The sequence below is a fragment of the Furipterus horrens genome, unplaced genomic scaffold (genome assembly GCF_987537825.1).
Source record: "Furipterus horrens unplaced genomic scaffold, mFurHor1.1.pri manual_scaffold_13, whole genome shotgun sequence".
Lineage (NCBI taxonomy): Eukaryota > Metazoa > Chordata > Mammalia > Chiroptera > Furipteridae > Furipterus > Furipterus horrens.
The window spans coordinates 11,204,315-11,226,461 of record NW_028327183.1 but is presented as its reverse complement, the minus strand read 5'-3'; the positions used below and the strand labels follow the sequence as shown (position 1 = coordinate 11,226,461).

General features: G+C 37.1%; 1 pseudogene; it reads right to left on the bottom strand.

Moving 5' to 3' along the window:
• Positions 1-19,391: 19,391 nt before the first annotated feature.
• LOC149994033 (NADH dehydrogenase [ubiquinone] iron-sulfur protein 3, mitochondrial pseudogene) lies at positions 19,392-20,005 on the bottom strand (annotated as a pseudogene).
• Between the last annotated feature and the right edge of the window lie 2,142 nt (positions 20,006-22,147).

The window sequence follows — 22,147 nt, the reverse complement described above, 5'->3', positions numbered from 1 at the left end:
GTTAGTTACAAAAGGTAAAATGGATGCATTTACTCTGCTCATTTATGTACTAATGTGCAAATTTCTACCCTTCTAAAGTTCTTCCTGCCTCTAATATTCTATCATCTCTGTGTGTGACAGACCCCTATGGCCAATGAATCACCATATAAATGAGTACCAAATTCTTAGCTGGCATTTGAACAGGAGCTCAGTCAGAGGCACTTAAATCCTAGGTATACTTAATCTATTGTCCTTAACGAAGAAGCCGGGGTGTACATTTGCATTACAAAAGTAGCAGACCTTCCTTTTAATATGACAAGGCCAATACCTGTGAAAGTGAACACAGGCTGTTTAAAGACACAGGGTCTCAAAGCTTCGGAAAGCCACATAGTGAAACAACTTGAGAGAATTCTATTTCAAAGGCAAGTTCATGTCTGAGCATTTTTTAAAATACAATTTTAAATGTGACAACAAAGGAAAACAAAAACTTCCTGGAAAAGTTTTTGCTCAAAACCCAAGACACAGTCCCTTCGCAAATGTACCAACATAGTAATCAAAGAGCCCCTAAGAAGTGTGGTAAGGACTCGGGCAGTTGGAGGAACTAGAGCATTTGCTTTGATTCAGAAATTTTTATGAAAGCCATTAGGTGAGGGTTGGATAGTGTGTCAAGCAGGAGGAAGCCCCACGGCACAGCTCTGTGTGAGGCCAAAGTCTGGCTAACCCCATGAAAGAAAGAACCATTCCAACGAAATCAAGGCAAACGGGGCATCCTTTGGGGGGAAGGGTATTGTTTTTCATTGATAAGTCTTTTAAACAATAGGGTATAATCCAAACACCTCTAAATTAACTTTAAAAAAAAGACAGGTTTTGAGAAAAATAAAGGAAAAATGTAGGTACTTTTACCTTAAAATATCTTAGTCATCTTAGACCAAAGTTTGCACATTATGCCAATGAAAGACAATAACTCCATTTGAAACCTTGACCCCCCACTTGTCTATAACTTCTGTTAAAAGGTTCAGAAAAGTGATTATTGATACATTTGTGTTTTATATATTTAAAAATTGTTATGAAAAAATAAAATTCTTTTTTGAAGTAATTTCCCTGCCCCTTATATTCAATAGTAATCCATCTGCCACGACCTCTATGAACTCTGTCATTTATTTTATAACTCCTCACCAATACTAATTTATATAAGTTGGTGGTATTTTTGTTGTCTGAACTTGCATGACACAAACTTATGGTTGCCTTCAATGTTCAGGAAAAAAACCCAATGATTAGCCAGCATGAGAAGATGACATTAGTTTCATGTAAGGAGGGACTTTTCAATTCTTACCACTTACTTACTCCATACTCCATTCACTATTCAGGTTTATTAAGGGCCTAAAATGTTCAAGCACTGTGTTATGTACAAATATGATGATTATTATGAATGATCCCTCCTGTTTGGACCTTACAGTTCAGGAGAAAGACACCTACAACTTCTCAAAATATTGTAGATGAAAGAGTGTACTTCTCCTTCTGATGGAGGGTTTAACATGTTTTTTCTTGATACATTAATTCAACATTACTGAAAAATAAAATACATTATAAGAATTCTTCTGATTTTAGAAATCAATGTATACCAATTATGAGAAAAGAGAAAATGCAGGGTTTTTTTATGTTATATTATTTTGCATGTGCAAGGTGGAAGTTTGGAGCCAATATTAATATTGGATTTTTATAGTGACCAAGTGTATAAGGTATTTTCTCTGATATTACTTGAGAAAAAAAAAGTTTCTCCAAAGGGCAAGTGCTTAGAGATTCATTTCTTCACCTTACATCTTATTCCAAATCCAGTTTTCAAACATAGATACTGTCATATATAGACAGCCAAATTTTCAAAGACATAGTAAAAATCAATACATACATTTCTAAACTAGTCATTTAGCCACAATTATTCTAGATTTTTTTCAATATGCAATAGATTTGAGGACTATGGCTCACTCTGCCATTTATTGACTATGTTTATTTTTCAAAGTCTTTTTTCTAGCTCTTGCAAACTGAACATCTATCTCAAAAAATTATGGTAAGTTCTGCATGAAATTACACATGTACTACTCACAGAAGCAAGGGTCTTTCCCTTGGACCCTTCAGCTGCGAAGAGAGGGGGGGTCTGCTGCATGGGCAACAGCAGACCCTCCATATCACCCCGCCCAGGCTCTGTAGCTTCAGCTTCACTGGAGAGGACACTCCAGCGTCATCACAAGATGTCGATTCAACATGGGAGGAGACAGATACCGTGTCACTCCCGAGTCGGACTGCACAGCCATTCTTGGAGGTGCAGATAGACTCTTAAGAAGCTACACCATCGTCTCTCGAGACGGACGGCTGCCGACGACGACGACTCACAGAAGCACAGTAAAACACACCTAGTAGAATGTCAGTAATGTAATTGTTTTTGTTCCTTTTATAATTTTCTTAGTAAACTAAAGCTTTACCTTATAGAAAGTGATACAAATAAGTAGAAACATATACGAAGTTCATAGATAGGAAGAACAAGCATCAATAAAATGTCCATATTACCCAAAACAACCTATAGATTTGACACATTCCTATCAAGATACCAATGGAGTATTTCACAGAGGTAGAACAAATATTCCAAAAATTTATACAGAACCACAGAAGACCCTGAATAGCCACAGCAATCTGAGAAAGAAGAACAAATTTGGAGGAATCATGCTACCTGATATCAAACCATGCTACAAGACCATAGTAATCAAAACAGCATGGTACTGGCATAAAAACAGACACATAGATCAATGGAACAGAATAGGGAACCAGAAATAAACCCTTGCCTTTGTCAATTAATATTTGACAAAGGAGGCAAAAACATACAATGGGGCAGAAACAGTCTATTCCATAAATGGTATTGGGAAAATTGGACAGAGAGGTGCAAAAAATGAAACTAGGCCACCTTTTTACACCATACACAAGAATAAACTCAAGATGAATTAAACACTGAAACTCAAGACTTGAAATCATGAAAATCCTAAAATAAAACATAGGCAGTAAAATCTCAGACACTTCTTGTAGCACTATTTATTCAGTGTTTGTTTAGTAAAATTACTCTGATTTCGTTTTCAAAAGTTTTCCAGTTACCCATAACCAATTTGATCAAGATAAATGGATTTGTGATGAATAACTTATTCAAATTGTGCAGAATTAAAATACTTAGACTAAAAATATTTAAGTGAGCTTGTCATGGTCCTACAAGTTGATTTTATTTGCTTTCTATTTTTTTATAAATCTCTGAATGCTGAATGGTAAAATCTATTGTCAATAGGCAGACATCTCTGTTTTATTTAAATTGCAATTTGACTCATTAGTAAGTGTAAAAATGGCAAGCACTGATGGATTTTGTTCAAACAAGTTTAGAAAGTAAGTTGTTTTATTAATAAAAAGAAAAAAGTAGGACATCGAGTTATTTCTTTGCTTCACTTTTACCCAGATAAAGCTGGGTCACAAACATCTTGGACATTTTCTAACATCTCAGTGGCTCTTCCTTCCCGACCAACCCCTTTTCCCTGCTACATACACAGATAACCTTTCAGATATTTATAGTTTCAGAGGGGAAAGTAACTCTCTAGGAGCTAATTGCAATTACACATTGGTGGGCAGTAACTCTGTTATGAGTGCCAATCAGAAATCTATGTCAAAAATGAGACCTTCTATCTTATTAATGCTGACTTAGCAGGAAGAGATCAGATTTAGGACAAGTCAGAATTTTTGTTTCATTGTCCTATTTTTAGTGAAAGATGGAATTTAGGGCAACTCAAAATGCTCCTTTTTTTTTTTTTTTTTTTTTTTTTTTTGCCCTATTTTGTCGTATCTATGTTTATTCATATTCAGCAAAAAAAAAAAAAAATCCCAATTTTAGCCTCTGGTTTCTTGATTTTGAAAAACAAAAGTAATTTTTTCAAATTAACTTTATTTTTCACTTTAAAATTAATATATATGATTGGAGAAAATAGGAAATTATATAAACTGAAGTGAAATTTAAAGATTGTCCAGTATTCCCCTGGAAGAGGAATAAACTCTGTTTTCAATAAACTCTTGAAATATTCCTTTATGATATGCTTGTGTTTTTATGTTCATTTGATTCATTGCGACCATAATGCTTGCACAGGTCTGCTATTTATCATTTATTTTTATATGACGAACAATTTATTCATTACTATAATCTTCCTGGTTGAAGATTATAATTAGATAATTTCTAATGTATTGTAGGAATGTCCCATGTTTATTTAATTTTTTTTTTCTGTGTTAGGCATTTCTTTTCTTTTAAGGCTTTCTGTATTTCGATGAGGTGTTATATCTACTCATTACCTTCTCCAAGTTTCTAGAAATTCATCAGGATAATCTTCCAGAAATGGAATGAACACATCAAACTTCAGGAAGTATTCTAGACTGTTACTTCATGGCATATTAGAATGCATGTATTAGTAATGGGTTAGAGAAGGCAGTGGAAAACAAGAAAAGATTCTGTACCTATACATTCTAGCCTATCTCTTTCACTCATGTTACTGTTATACCATGCTGATTCTATAGATAGCATTTTCTCAAAATGTAATACAATTACAAGTCTTATAAAAATACAGATTCTGCTTTAATAGTTCTGGGGGCAATCTGCATTTCTAACAAGCTCCTGAAGTATGACTAAAATACAACACTTACCTTATCGTTTCTACTTTAACTGTGGTGAGAATGATTCTGCCACAGCATATGAATACAGTATTCCCTCACTTATCACGGGTATTACGTTCTAGACCCCCCTGTGATAGGTGGAAATCTGCGAAGGAGGAACCTTACATTTATTTTAGTATTTATATATATATATATATATTTTAAGGCTTTATAAACCCTTCCCACACACTTATAAACCATTCCCAGTCCCTTATTAACCTTACCCACTCCCTTATTAACCTTTTCCACACTTTTATAAACACTACTTATGTTCTTAAACATATTCTACACTCTTAAACCTACATAACTTTAACAGCATACGTATACAGTACTGCAAAATCCTGCGATATAGCAGAAAATCTGTGATAAATAATTAAACATAATATTTTTAAAAATCCCGTGATACAGTGAGACCATGATAAGTGAACTGTGATATAGAGAGAGACTACTATATAGGATGGATACATATGCTTCTTTATTTAACAAAACTTTTAGTAGTTCTTCCAGCCTGTCAGTGTTCTTAAATCTATTATTTACTTTTTACACTGTCACTTTAAATGATATTCCTTGGAATTAATAGCCAGTAGATTTACATATAAACTCTCTTAACTGTATGTGTTGTGTGCAGATGTATATAATTTTTATAGGGCTTCAATTAAGGCAGGGAATTGTATTTTTTATATTTTTTAAATCTGAACAGGTTCACATTTATTTAAAACTGAATAACATTGATTGTATTCGTGTTACAATAAACAAGTTTGTTAAGCTTAAAATGGTCCAATGTCATTATATACTCTTAAATTTACTTCCAATTCATGTGTATCATAGATTTTATACACTAATAATATTTAAAATTTTTGTTTGTCTCTCTTTCATGATCTAGACACTTTGTTACATACTTTTGACTCTCTGTTCTACTTGGAAGGACCCCTGTGATAATCCAATACAATCTTTGTTTTAAAGTTAGCTGATTAGCAAACCTGTCTGCTACCTTAATTTCCCTTTGCCATATAAGCTAACTCTTTGATTTCCAAAATTACCAGTGACAACTTAGGGAAGGTATTATTCTGACTCCAACAGTCATAACTTACCCATTTCTGTGAATTGTTCATATTTTTAATAACATGCGTTTCTATGATTATAAGGAATCTTTTCTCTATATTTAATTTTCTTGCACTATCTTTTGTCAGGTTTTAATTTCAGAAATATACTCACTTCATGAAACAAGTGTGGTAGCATTCTACCTCCTGAATTTTTAAAAAACTACTTTGTGTAAGTTTAGCATTATTCCTTCCTTTCATGCCTGATACAGTTTTAGAATTTGCCAGTGAAACCATAAACCATTCTGGACTGGAGTGTGTGTGTGCATGTAGGTGAGTATATCCTTTTAATAATTTACAATGTTGAGTTTATAGAGAGCTATTCAGATGTTCTCTTTCTTTTTGAGTCACTTTTGGTAAGTTTTGCTTTTTAATGAAATTTTCCATTTTATCCCTGCTTTTCAATTATCATATAAAATATTTATTAGAATATTTTCTTGTCTTTATACTCTCTGCAGGATCTGTAGAGATATCAGCTCTTTAAAACCTGTTACCTGCAGCCTCTCTTTCTAGCTTTCTTTCTTTCTGTTCCTGATCAGTCTTGATAAGGGTTTATTCATTTTATTGAGCTTTTTGAATCCAATATGTGGATTGCTGCTTTTTTCCATTGTCACTTTTCTATTTCATCGATTCGTGTTTTTATATGTTAACTTAATTCTCCTCTCATCATATAAACATTGTGAGCTCTGAAAATCTTTACTTATAGCTCAGCTTTAGCCTCATTCTACAAGTAGTTAAGTCACGTTTTCATTGTCATCATCTTGAAATATTTTCTGATTTCCCTCGCATGTCTTGTTAGACCTTTGGAATATTTTGAGATATATTCTTAATTTTTAAGTAAATAGGAGATTTTATAAATGTTTATTTTATTTCTAAAGCAATTGAATTTTTGTCAGAAAAAGAACATGAAGAATTCATTATGGCCCAAGTCACTGTAGTGAATATTTCATGTCACACTTTAACATAGTGTGCTTTCTACAGTTTTTTAATGTAATTTTCCATATCAATTACTTGGAAAAAGAATAGATGAATATCTTACTCTAATACTTCCCAAATTTATTTTTAGCATGAAATCATGTTTTCTTCTTTAGAGTTCTAGTGAGACCTTCCCACAGTATGAATGTTTCCTAGGATTCATGTTGAGAAGCACTGTCCTAGTCAAAATAGAAATCCTCTTCTTTGGAACTGTCTTCATGGGCATTTGATTCTTCAACGTTGTGAGGGTGGAGGGGTCCTGCCAATGATGAGATGGAAATAGGATAGCTCTCTAGCACACGGGTCAGCGAAACAATTTGCACACACCAAGATCTACTGAAGGTAAATTATTTTCTTTTTGACAGTCCAGGGAGCTTCAAGATTATAAATTAAAAAATGATTAAAGATAAAACATCATCTAGTCAAAGCATATTTTAAGATCAAATAAATTATAAAAGTGTATGTACATATAATTTTTAGTTAAGACTATATATTTATAGATTTTATTCTTAAAAATACATATTATTTAAGGCAGTTCTTAACATTTGTAACTACTTTGAGTTATGATAATTGGGCATTAGCCTACACCCTCAATGTTCTGATTTAAATGCCATAAGATAAATAAAAGTAAAAATAACTGTGAGCTTAAATGAGATTAATAAATAGCAGTTTCAATATTAGAGAATCCTTAGAGAATTTTTTAAAAATTTAAAAAGACTAATTCATTTTGACCCAGATATCATGCATCAACACCTTTTTCTGATTTTTAGTTAGTACCACAGACAAAAATAATAATTATTATATTAAATATTCTTTTTCTGAATGACATGTACTATCTGGTAACACCAAAATTCTAATAAGTAAACTCCATTACTCTACAGTATTTTCCTTCTTCAAATAAATGTCAGTTATATTTCTTAGGAAAATCATACTTAATCCCAGTAAGTATTCTGCATTTCTTTAAAGACTCAAAATTTGAACACAGAATTTGTGTCATTTTTTCCCCCAGAACCTATTATTTATATATTTTGAAAATGAGAAATTATCTATTACCAGTCTTGTTTTATTTGGTACTTCTTATTTTAATAAAATGTTATCAAATTTTAGCCTACATCCAGAAACACTTGCAGATCCTAAGGAGCCAGATGAACAAACATTTCATAAAATAAAGGCACCTATGTAATCATTCAGGAAAACTGTCTGCAGTACTGCAAAAGACCCATCCCATTCTCTCAGTCTCTACCCCTTAGGCCCAAAGGTGACCAGACCTCTAAAACCATAGATTATTGATGAACATTATACAATTCAAAGAATATTTCACATGTCCTTTGTGTCTCCTTTCTTTTGCTCAATATTGTATTTGGTAGAGTCATTTTACGATGTGTAGTCGTTCACTTGTTCTCATTATTGAATAGTGTTCCACTGTATAAAACTTTTTATTTATCGTTTGACCATTAACCATGTTTCCCTTAGCATATCAGTAAATAAACAGGATCCAAGAGTTATAAGAAATAAATAATAGACTCTGAAGGCAGAAGACTAGCTCTAAGTCTAATGTCAACAATTTTCATAGGGTTATGTGTAAATCACCAAGTCTCTTCCTAGTACCTTGTCCCATGTACTTATCTCAGAGATTGATAATGAAAATCTAACAAGATACATTATATAGAGAGAACTCTTTAAATTAATACTAATATACATGTCTAGTTACTATTATAATTATTTTATTATTGATAAACTTAGTTTCATGATTGGAAACTTGAACTTTTTTGTATCTCCAAGTTTGTCCTGCCTCTTCATAAAACAGGTGGGTATGAATGAATGAATGGTTAAGTAATTTCCAAAAGGACTGAGTAATTTTATTTCTTCTATCATTTGTTGTTGCCATGCTAAGTTCCCCAACCATATGAGTAAATCTACTCTGTTAATGCTTTTAGCTATAAATAACTCTTGTAAAAGTTATATACAAATACAAATTCTCTATCAATTTAGTAATCATTTATTGAGTTCCTACTACATAAGTCTTCTGCTAACACCTAAAGGCCCTCAAAATGCATTCAACTTTAATTTTTAAATGAAACAATTTTTACTTCATGTATCCAATTGAAGATCTAAAACAAAACAGGGTAGTGGTATTGAAGGGAGAAGTTTTGTTGATAACAGTGAAATAAACCTTTTATCGCTCTCTCATTCACTGCCCCACACCTTGTTTTTATTTTACTCATTGTAAAATTTAGGCAACAGTGGTTTTTGTATAAAGGAATGTGATAGATATTCTTCTGATTTTAGGAATGCTCGGACTGTAATGAAAAATGATTCAATCGGAGGTGAATTCAAATCTGTTTGGTTCTAATTCATGTAATTTTCTGTGACAGATGCCAGTGCAGGACATGAACTTGATGAAAACCCTTCGCTGTGGATTCAGCCTTCTTTTATACACTGAAGAAGGTAAGAAATTGGGAAGCAGTGAATCAGTAGAGGTGATCAATGGGTCATTGTCATTGTGCAAAAGGGATGCAATTAGTAGGAAGACGGGATAGGGGTAAGTTAACTTCCTTGTGTTATCTGAACCACTTTTTGCAAGAGTTTTATGGCTGTAGGTATTGCTGTTATTGTTAACCATCATGATCATGACTTCAACCGCCTTCGCTTCAATATGTGTATTAGGAAAATGATGATGATCAGCCTTGTTTACATTCCTCCATTTTTTTTTTTGTATGTTTGTGTGTCAACAGAATATGGAGTATGAATTTTACATGTAATGTGCTCCATTATGGTTTTCATTGAGTCATAAGTAAATCACTTATTAATTTTTGAAGGGAAAGCAGTTCTTGCCTCATTGCAGATAATATAAAGAAAGTATGAATCGGGCATCCTGAGGAAAAGTATCTGTGTTACTGGAAAGTCCCTCTTCTTCCCTGTTCCTAAAAAGAATAAGCAGAAGAGAATGAATTGGGGAAGAGGAAAAAGCATGCCCACAGAATTATGGGAAAATGATTCCAGATGAGAATATGCTATGACTAGCTTTCTCCTTTAGAAGTTAGTTGAAGGCTATTTTATATGTGTTAATAGATGATAAAAATCGTGTACACTCTATTTTCAGATGGCTATAAGCATGGATGCTACATTATAAAGTCAGAGATGAATTAAATTTATAGTGTACTACTTGCTAGCTTGTGATATTTTGGAAAAAAAAAGTGTTTAGCTTCTCAGGTTTATTTTTTATCAATTCAAAGTAGAATACTACTATATATTAATAGAATTTTCCACTTCTATTATTTTGGAGATTCAATGAGAAAATATATGAAATACTTTTCATAGACTTGGAATATAGCAATTTCTTAAAATACGATTACCATCATATTTTAATGGAAATGATGCTATATAAGGGGTTAGTGCCACTTAAACCCATTAAACCCATTGTTTCTGCTCAGGTCTTTGCTTCCATTTGAATGAGTATCAAATAGTACAAGAAAATTGTTAATTTTATTCCCTCTCACTTAAAGCTCTCAAAAAATCCTTTCCAAAGTCAAAAAAAATAGACAGACAACAGGTATACCAGGAAGATCAATTAAAAATCTGTGACTTTATTCTCAATTGTGGCTCAATTTCTAAGATAGTTGGTATGTGAAGTAAAATATTTCAAAGCATCTCTAGGCTTCACCTTTCTTAAAAACAGTATGGAAATAGCAATTATATGGTTCAGTATTTTTTTTTTCAGTTAAAACTAACACAATACCTAAATTTTTTCTGTTTAATTAAAAAGCAAAAGGAAATAAATGAACCATTCAGAACCCATCACCTGTGCTCCCTTGTCCTTAGTTAGGTTTTCCTCCCAAGTCAGGCTATCATTTTTCCCTCTTTATATCATCAGGTCCAGTGAAAAGTAAGTTTTCTTTCTCCCCAACTTCAACCAAGTTCCTAGAAACCTATTTCACTGGCCATTTTGGGACATTTGCTCATCTATGATCAGCCTATCCTGATTGGATGGTCTGCATTACATTCCTTACCCCATCCATAGAGGTACGTAAAGTAAGATATGAGACATTCAAAAATATCTAAAAATTAATATTTTAAGCAAATGATCTATTAACTCCTAAACGCAAGTGAAATTTGGGAAAGCAGAAGGCATTCCTCTCCTATAATTACCTACAATTAATGAGTAGAAATGAGCTAAATGAGAGATCTGCCTTCCAGCTCTTCACAGCTCACAGTGAAGCCTCAGAGTGCAAGGTCCAGGAATTGACCATCAGTCTAGGCCTGAGGCTTAGTCCTGTGTCACCTATATTGCCTGTCTATGATTATTTTCAATTTCTGCTCAGCCGCAGAGAGGTGGCATACGACAGGAAGTGCAGACAGCCCATGTGCAAAGCAATTATGTAGGTGTCAATGCCCAGCATTAACTGTCGGGGTAGAAGAAGCTGAAGAATGGAGTATTCAAACACTTCGAGGCCCGTTACAGCAGGACATATTGCGGCCAGCCTGTTGTTCACACATAGAACATATAAAAGAATTATATATAACTGTGGGAACATCAGGTCAGCTTCATACCTGTGCCCACCTGCCTCATCCTGGAGTATAGTCAAGAAGCACTGGCCCACCCTGACGGTGTTTAGTTTATGAGAACTGATAAGATCAAAGCTTGAGCCTTAAGATGGGTTTGGTTGCCAGTGAAGTAATCTCTCTCACATACACACATTATTATATGTTTCTATCAGTGGCCACATATTTTACTAGTATTAAAAATGAGTTTTTTTCTGAGGTAGAATGATCCCTAATAGGAATGCTTCTTCATAAGAAAAATTACAGTCTCACACATAATGACTTCTTAAATCGATAATTATTGAGCACTTACTCTGTGTCCAGCATCATGACTTCTTGAAAAAGTATTATGTCATTTGGTAGGACGATAAGTTGTATGTCAAACAGTCAGGATTGCCTGAGATTGAATCCCCACTATAATATCTACTAGATATATGCACTGAAGAAATGAATTTAAATAATCTATGTTTTCTTTACTTATTTATAAAAATAGAAATAATAATTACCTACCTCTAAGCATTGTAAGAGGATTCAATGGGATAATTTTAGTACTACATTGACTAGAAGTAATAAGAGTGGGCATCCTTGCTTTGTTTGATCTTAGAGAAAAGATTTCAACTTTTCACTGTTCAGTTTGTTAGCTGTGGGCTTTTCATACATGGTCTTCATTGTGTTGAGGCAAGTTCCTTCTATATCTAATTTTTTGAAAGTTTATATCATGAAATGCTGTTGAATTTGTTCAAATTTTCTGTATTTATTGAGATGATTATGTGCTTTTTAGCCTTAATTCTGTTAATATGATATATCACATTGATTGATTAATGTGTACTCAGCCATCCTTGCATGCCAGGGATAAATCACACTGGATTGTGATAAACAGTGGTTTATATACTACTGAATTTGTTCGGCTGATATTATGTTGAGGATTTTTGCTTTCATGTTTGTCAGGGATATTGTCCTTATTTTTCTTGTAGTGTTGTTGTCTATCTTTGGCTTATTAATAAGTGAGTTTGGAAGTATTCCCTCTTGTATTTTTTGAAAGATCTTAAGAAATGTTGATATTAATTTTTCTTTGAATATTTGATAGGATTCATGCGTGAAACCATCTGGTTCAAGGCCCTTTATTGGGAGGTTTATTTGTTTGTTTGTTTTTCAGATTAAATCTCCTTATTTATTATTAATCTATTCAGATTTTCTATTTTTTCTTGATTCATTCTTGGTAGGTTGATGTTACTGGGAATTTATCCATTTCTTCTTAATTGTCCAACTAACTGGCATATCATTATTCATAATAGTTATGATATTTTTATTTCAGCTGTGTTGGTTGTAACGTCTCCTCTATAATTTCTGATTTCATATATCTGAATCTTCCTTTTTTAAAGTTAGCTCACCTAAGGGTTTGTAGATTTTTTTAGCTTTTTTAATAACCAATTCTTTGTTTTTCCAACTTTTTCTATTTTGTTTCTCTTCTCTATGTCATTTATTTCTGCTCTAATATTTATTATTTCCTTCCTCTGCTCACTTTGGCCTTAGTATGTTTTTCTGTTGTTTTTTGAGGTGTAAAGTTAGTTTGTTTGCTTGAGATTTTTATGTTGCAACCATATAATTTATTTTGTTTTTGACTGAGTTTATTGGGGTTAACACTAGTTAACAAAATTATACAGGTTTCAAGTGCCCAGTTCTACTGCACATCATCTGTACACTGTATTGTGTGTTCACCACCCCAAGTCAGGTCTTTGTCCACCACCATTTAGCCCCCTCTACCCTCCTCCTCCTCCCTACCCACCTCCCCCTGCCCCCAACAATTACCACACAGCTGTCCATGGATTCTCTCTCTCTCGCCCTCTCTCTTTCTTAATTCCTTCACCTCCCTGCCGCCAGTCCCTGGATGAAAAAGCCGTGGTACATTTTTATAATCGAAAGCTACAGTACTTGGCCATAAAAAAAGGAGGAACTCTTACCCCTTGTGACAGCATGGATGGACCTGGAGAACATTATGCTAAGTGAAATAAGCCAGTCACAGAAAGACAAGTATCATGTGATTTCACCCATATGTGGAATCTAATGATCAGAATAAACTAACAAACAACATAGAAACAGACTCATAGATACAGAATGATGGTTGTCAGATGTCGGGGGTGGGGGTAGGTGCAGAGGGTGGAGGGATTGAACAAAATAGTTAAAAAAGGAGACATCTCTCTTTTTAACTTAGGCATTTGTCACTATAAACTTCCCTCTTAGTACTGCTTTTACTGTATCTCATAATTTTTTTTGTATCAGCTGAAGATATTCTCTAATTTCTCTTTTGGTTTATTCTTTGATCCAATGGTTATTCCTGTTATGTTTAGCTTCCATGTATTTGTGAGTTTTCCTGATTTCCCTTTGTTACAGATAATTTATTTTCTGAAGTGCTTAGATGGTTTTCCTCAATAAACGTTAGCTATTTTAATGCTGATCTCATGATAGCGATATTGTTGTCACAGCCCCTATACAAGGTAGGATGGATGGCTATAATTGTATCTAAAGAACTTGAAAGGCCTTGAATGGTTTCTCCAGTAGTCCCATAAGCTGAAGGATCTGAGGATGGCCCTTCCTGGGGTGCATCCCGGGACCAAGAACAGGTTTTAGGATCCGGGGGAAAAGCTATGACGGCTAAACTCATGTGTCAGTTTAATTGGGCCACAGAGTGCCAGCTTAAACATTACTTCTGAGGACGTTTCTTCATGAGATTGGCATTTTAACTGGTAGACTCAGTATAAAATAGACTGCCCCCATGAATGTGGGTAGGCATCTTCCAATTTATTGAGGGCCTGAATAGGGCAAAGAAACAGTGAAATAGAGGATTTATTATTATTATTATTATTAATATTATTATTGCCTGCCTGTTAGAGCTGAGACATGAATCTTCTCCTGCTCTCAGATTGGTATTTATACAATTGGCTTCCTTGGGTCTCATCCTTCCAGCTCAGACAGGAACAACACCAGCTTTCCTGGGTGTCTAGCTTTCACACGGCAGGTTGTGGCACTTCTCAGCCTCCATATGTGTGTGCATGCACGTGTGTGTGTGTGTGTGTGTGTGTGTGTGTGTACTATATATACACACATATATATTATATTCCCCCTGGCTGGTTTGGCTCAGTGGATTGAGCGTCGGCCTGCGAGCTAAGTGTCGCTGGTTCGATCTTCCAGTCAGGGCACATCAGAGAAGGAAAACTCTGACTCCAAAAAACCTCCGCTGCCTTGCGGCATACCTCTTCAGGGGAAAGGCTAAGGGAGTAAACCCCGACAGAAAATCCGGAGCCGGAGTCCCTAAGGCGGTTTGACGTTGTAGTCAACACCGGCAACTCCTGCGGCGCACCTGAAGCCAAGCTGTATTGACTCCGTCTTTCCCTTGGACCCTTCAGCTGCGAAGAGAGGGGGGGTCTGCTGCATGGGCAACAGCAGACCCTCCATATCACCCTGCCCAGGCTCTGTAGCTTCAGCTTCACTGGAGAGGACACTCCAGCGTCATCGCAAGATGTCGATTCAACACGGGAGGAGACAGATACCGTGTCACTCCCGAGTCGGACTGCACAGCCATTCTCGGCGGTGCAGATAGACTCTTAAGAAGCTACACCATCGTCTCTCGAGACGGACGGCTGCCGACGATATATTATATTCGTGTGTGTGTGTGTGTGTGTGTGTGTATGAATGTATGTGTATTCTCCTATTGGAGAACCCTGACTAATACAAAAAAAAAAAAAAAAAAAAAAAAATCCCCAAACTGAAAAGGACACAAAAAAACTAGCATACAGCAGGTAATCTGAAGTGAAATAAACCCCGTATGAACCAACGGGCAGAGTAACAGCAACAGTGAATACACGTGTTGCATTGTCTATATCAAATCTAATTCTACCTCTACCACTACCTAATTCTTTTCCGGTTGACTAAAGCTCCTCTACCAGAAGCCAGCTTTTAGATGACCTGCTTATTTTTATAAGTTGACACCTATTATAGTGGCCTAGCATTTGAAGAATATCTTTGGAACACATATATAATTCTCAGAGATGGCAGAAATTCTTCCCGTGCAGTAGGTGAAGGAGTGACTGTTACTTTTCTAAGTTCTAGTTGAATTGAAAGAGTACAAGACCGGAGCCCAGCTTGGTTGATAGTCCCACTTCTGCGCTGCTCTCCGGAAAGGTGAAAACATTAACTTCAGGAAAACCTCTTTGGTCCTCAGTCACCTGGTCTATAACTCAGGAGGTCAGACCACAAGAACTCTAGGATTCCTTTCTCATGCTAAGGACAGAACACTGAATGACAGAGCAGAAAAAATCCCCCCAAAGACGCCTGTTACAGGATGTTTGGCCTTTATACACACCTCACTGCTCAACTTGGATGACTGAGAGGATACAAGCCAGCCTTACCACGCATGAATCCATATATCACTACTTGGCAACCGAAGCTTTGAAAAGACTGACTCCCTGGTAAATGCTAGTTAAGTGTTCCTGAAGAGCTGGCTCTCATCTCTTTTGCACATTGATAATCCCAGTGACATGGGTCATGTTCATTCCTCTCAGTCTTTGAGTCTCCCTCCTTCCCAGCCACCAAAGCGATAAATACAGCCAGGAGCTAGAGGGATATTGTCTTTGCCTTTCAACTCCTGCTAATTTTTCTCTGGTACTTGAACTTCAAAAGGGAGCATGGAATCAGGTCTATTTTATTTTTTTAAAGAAAAATCAGTTGACTTTCTAATGAGTTCATGTTGCAGAGGGTCCCATTTGGTTTAGAATGCATGTGACATCCTTATCAAGCCACCTATCTGAGATTGTAGTGAAACCTGAAATGTGATCAGGTGTACCTGTCTTCTTCCCAGGGAGGAGAATTGGACGGGGAGCCAGTGTGATCTTTGGGGGTGGGGGTGGGGGTGGGGCTGGTGTGGGAAGAGGATGGGAGGAAGGGGCTGCACATGTACAATACGCCCCGTCGCCCCCCCAGAAATGTATCTGTCTCCTGAAATTATCTGATGAAGAGGAAATTGGTGACATTGAATGTTCATAAATAATGCAAGCCTCCCATTTCAGGTTGGCAGCATCGTTGCTGGCTGTCAGAATCATTTCAGTATCACCCATCGAATCTCAGGACTTTGTTTCCATTGTCCCTTTATAATAAAAAGGGGCTGGCAAAATGAAAGAGATATAAACCAGCCAGGCTTTTGTTGGGAAAAATCCAGCAGGAGATATAAAAGACAGGTAGGGGAGCGGCTGGAAAAAGCTAGACTCTCAGGAGGCCTCTGCTCATTAATTGAATGGTAATGATTCCGCTGGTGCCCAGCCTGGGCTATTGGATCTAATAAAAGGGATATTTGTCACTCTTGTAAAGAATGAAAAGGGGACAGAGATGCATAATAATGTTATCACTTGTTTGTAGACATGGAATGATTAGATCTCAAACTGAATACAGGTGGCAGAGATTGTTAAAAAAAAAATAAATAAATGCCTCCTGGGATTAAAATGACAAAGAAACACCTTCAATAGTGTTCCACATTAGCACCGAATAGAATAAACATAGCATTATCTTCATTTTTTTTATTCATTAGTGTCTTAAAATTGGAAACCTACTTTCTCTGTTTAAATAAGAGCTTATTCAAATTGAATGTAAATAGAGATCAGCTTTTCTAATGTCCTACTTCTGCCCTGCTTTTCCTAGAATATTCATAAACACAAAGGGGAGCGAATAGTACAATAGTGAAAGGTAAGCATTTTTCCAGAACACAGACCATAAGATATTGAGATTTTTTATTGTTATTTAAAAGTTGCTGAAATGAATTACCTTATGTGCTAACTTCCTAGTTCTAAAAGTGTTTTGAAACTGATATTTAAATCCAAGGATCGGCTATCACATAAACCAAATCCAACTTAAAGTATATGGTTCTTGCTGATAATTTTCACAATAATTTTTGAAATATAGAATTTCTACTACCACTGCCTGGGGAACTTTGGAAATGTGGACCCTTTCTGAGCTAATCGAAGCTGATGAAAACAATTTCCTAGAAAAAGATCTTTTTTTTCCTCAAGAAAAAGGTATTTGTTATAAATGCAAACTTTTGTATTGCCTCTCTAAGTTAGTAAAGGAGACCTGAAAACTGAGAGTTCCAAAGATTCTATGAAAAACAAAAGAGAGTAAGGTACCCACTATGGACCTTCCTCTTAGAAAGTCAGAGTTCTTGGATTAATTTTGAATTAATTAATAGCTTCCTTCTCAGGGCAAGTCATTCATTCCCAATGTTCTTGGTGATTCATTGATAGAGAAGATGAAAGGAGAAAAAGATTTCCCCACAAAGGAGTTAAAGCAAAAGTCACAAATACTGATCAGAAAGGGAAATGTATTCTCTTTCCAGAAGTACAAGTGGCCCATCTATTAAACACAGGGCTCCTATGGAGAACACATCATGCTCCAACTCCAAGTATCTAAGGAATTCTCTTTCCCAGAAATAGTGTGCCGTGGTCTAAGATCCAAAAAAGTATGCTGTTTCCATCTCTCATTAGAAAGGGGCTCCCGCTGTGCAGGTGCCATGGGATGGGTGTGTGTGAGCTGTAACACAGGCCTAGAGGGAACATGGGTCTTACATCCCCTTTCAGATTGTAGGTAGCCTGGGTAATGAACTGCTCTCTAACTCATATCGTGCCAAGTGTAAAATAAAGCTCACCTGCAACATCTGGCCGCTTCTGCAAGGAAGTCAAGGTGAAGAGATTAAGCAAAAACAAAAACTCATAGACACAGGCACCATATGGTGATGACCAGAGGAAACGGGGTGGGAGAGGTAGAAGAGGGTAAATGGGGGATAAATGGTGATGGAAGGAGACCTGACTTGGGGTGGTGAACACACCGTGCAATACACATATGATGTGTTATAGAACTGGACCCGTGAACTTATATCATTTCCTTAACCAGTGTTACCCCAGTAAATGCAATAATAGGAAAAGAGACATGCTAGAAAGTATTTCGTTGTGGAAACAAATGAAATTCAATCCCTCTTGGTTTTGAGATGGCAGCAGAGGGTTGGGTGCTGAGGCAGGGCAGTCCCGGCAGGCCTCCGTGTGAGCCCCTTTCACGGGAAGGCCTCTCTGGCTGCGTCTCCTCCCCCACCTCACCTGTGCAGCTCTGTCATCTGGTTTTACTGCCTGGCTGTGTATGTGAATTGTCCATTATATTAATATTCCGTGGCTAGAAACATAACAGCATTTCACACTTACCTAAGTGGTGTCAGGATGTGTCACTGGGTCCCCTATCCTGGATTGTAGGCATTGTGAAGTCCCCAAGCAGCAGGAACATCATGGAAACAACCCCTGTATCAACCAGGCTTTCCACAGAAACAAAACCAATAGGAGGCATTCCCTGGAAAAGAGAGAATTCACTAGAAGAAGATCATTATATATGGGCAAAAGTAGGTTGGCAGTTGTTTGTATGGAAAAACAATACAAGAATAAGCTCTGTGTTTCATGTACTCACAGCTATAGACCCACTTTTGCCAACCCCTGTACATAACAGGCATTGGCTCATGCAGGTATAGACATCAAGAAGCCCCACTATCTACCATCTGCAGGCCGGAGAACCAGGAACTCTGGTGGTATAATTCAGGCCGAGTCCAAAGACCGGCAGACCAAGCCCCCACACCAGGAACCCTGATGTCTGAGTCCAGGAGAACACGGCCTTCCCAGCTCAGTACAAGAAAAACATTGCCCTTCTTTCCTTTTTGTTTTATTTGGGCCCCAAAGCATTGGACGACATGTGCCCACATGGTGAAGGCAGACACCTTTATCCGTCTCCTGCATCAGATGCTAAGCTCTCCCAGAAACACTTCACAGGTGCACCCAGACGTGAGGTTTTACCAGCTACATGGTTGTCCCTTAGTGTATCATGTTCACATGTAAAATTAAGCACCACGATACGTCTACAAAAATTAAAAATGGAAAGGGGGGAAAAAGGAAAAGGAGAACCTCGTTCACTGTTTCCCTCCACGCCTCCCCCCCACACACTGAACTTTTTGGTACAGGTACTGAGAGGGTCTAGCACCATTTCTGACTTCCTTCCCTGGAGCTACTTGGTTTCCGGTTTCTTGTCTCCGGCTTCAAGCTTGAGACTCTCAGGGAGCTGGCAGTAGGCAGGGAAAAGCCTCTCAAGGGCTGTTCAGATCAAATTTGCGGGACTCCTGGGCCAACTCCACCGGCTCAGCTACCACCCGCTTCACCTCCTCGTGGTAGCGCATCTCCACGTAGCCAGACAGGGGGAAGTCTTTCCGGAAAGGGTGTCCCTCAAAGCCATAGTCTCTCGGGATCCTTCTTAGGTCGGGGTGGTTAGCAGAGAAGACTGAAAACATGTCCCAGATCTCCCTCTCGTACCAGCTGGCTGCCTTAGACACAGAGACAGTGGACTCGACGGGCGTCAGCCCATCTGTGTGGGTCTTCACTCGGATCCGGGTGCTGAAGGGCAGAAAGAGCAGGTTGTAAACAATCTCAAAATAGTTCTGCAGGGCGGGGACGTCCACTGCTGTCAAGTCAGCCAAGGATTTGAACTGTGCGTTGGTGTGATCCCTGAGGAAAGTCAGCCCTGGGGTGACTCCATCAGGATGGATACAGATCACTTAACTCATTGAAGCAGGACACCTGAACTCGTTGGCCATACTTGGGCAGGATTTCAGCCACACATTAATATGGAGCTGTTCACCCCCTCTTGCTTTCCACTTCTAGTTGTTCCTTCTTTTCTTTTGTTCTCTTTTCTTCCACTCTCTGCCATGTTTTGCCTTGTAGCTTCCTTCCAGACATATGACATTAAATTGGATACGTGAAACAATTCTTCAAAAGCTTTGGAATTATCTATTTTTGAGTTTGCTATTATTAATCCATTCCTTTTATAAAACTACTAGGCAATAGTAGATTTAAAGTTATTAGATCTGTGTACAAATGCTGATGTTACTCCACTGTGCTCTGCTATCTGGTTCAAATTACTTTTTCCTTCTGAGAATTGCTTTCCTCATATGGTGTCAGAAATATCTGCACTGGTCTGTCTGCCTGGAAAGCTTTTCTCGATACTCCTATGATACTCCTCCAGCCATACAGCAGCTACACAATCACAGGAACCTTATATAACTAGCTTACCAGTTACATTCGATATATCTTGCTATATAACAAAGTACCCCGAAACTCAGTGGCTTAAAAACACCATTTATTTTATCAGAGTTTTTGTGCATCAGGAACAGGGCACAGTTTCACTGGGTCCTTTATGTCAGCCTTTCCCAATGATGCAATGGTGTCACAACTGAAAGTTCAACTGGGGAAGGGTCTTCCAAACTCACCCAAGTGTCTGTTGTCAGGATTAGTGTCCTTGTGGAATGCTGGCCTCAGAGTCTCAGTTCCTCACAAGCATTTGATCAGAGGCTTCCTTCAGTTCCTGGCCACGGGGATCACTCCATTCATTGTTCAACTCCCAATGGGGCAGCTTGTTCCATCAGAACGGGCATGCAAGAACAGCCAGAGAGAGAGAGAGAGAGAGAGAGAGTTCTAGCAACACAGAGCTCGGTCTTTTTTACCCTGGTCACGGAAGAGACAGTTCATTGCTTTTGCCTTATTCTATCTGATGGAAACCATTTGCTAAGTCAAACAAATACTTGGCAGGTGGGAAGGAACTACACAAAGTGAAGGTCAGGAGATGGGTATTAAATGTCAGAAGTTTTCTATCACGTCCTCAATGTCTAAAAAAAGAACCTTTGGTGAGAATTTGTCCTCACAAAATATTAGCCAAATAGGAAGGCCAACAGTTCCTACCAAAAAAAAAAAAAGATTATGCCCATGAAACCCAAATCTAATATTCCTAGTGAGTGCTTTGAGATCCACACATCTTTTATAAAGTCCCGTGTCCTTTTATGTTGACACTGAGCAAGTTCTGTCTGTTCTCTAAGTCAATTGTGTTTGTTATTTGCACACTTACCATTGAGTCATTAAAGGAGGCACCTTCACTATGACTAATTTATCAGAGGGCAAGCCTTTTCTTCAAAGCATAGCACTCACTCAACAATTGTTTGCAAGCTTTTTAAAATCCAGAAAAAGTATTATATTTATTATCCAAAAATACCTAATTTAAGTTATGTACCTGGTATCCAAAGCAGTTATTATTTCTGAGTTATAAAGGTACTCAGAATGAAATATAATAGCTGTCCCAGAGCTAAAAGGTAAAGCCAAGATTTTCCAAATGTTGCTCAGTCAACATTAATCCTCTTTTTTTTCTTTCTTTCTTTTTAAATATTTGGCTGTGAGCATACAAAATGTTAACATTAGGGGGAAATGGGTAGAGGATATATAGAACAGTTTTGCACTATTTTTGCAACATTTTTGGAAGTCAGAGATGATTTCAATTAGAAAAATTAAAAATAATGATAAATAAAATAAAATATAGCCACCCTTCCCCAAACAATGCCTCTTTGTGGTCTCCCTATAGAATAAAGTATAAGGACTCAAGCCTGGTACAGGAGACCCAATGGAGAAGGTTTTGCAGACTTTCTGGCTCGTCCGCACAAACTCCACTCTCCATTCCTGCCCGGTGACTTGCAGTTGCTCTAATGTGCCACAATTCTTTGCTACCACGCTTCTCTTTCTGGCCAGACTTTCTTCTCTATCATCATAATGGTACAACCTCGCACTCCTTTGTCAAGCCACAGATCATATTCTGTCTGCCTCAGAAAGTTCTTCCTGAACATTCCAACATGATTAAGCAGTTACTACAGGATTTCTCTTACTATTGGCCTTCCATTCCTTTCGGGCATGTATCTCTGACATAAGTCTTTGCAATCATGC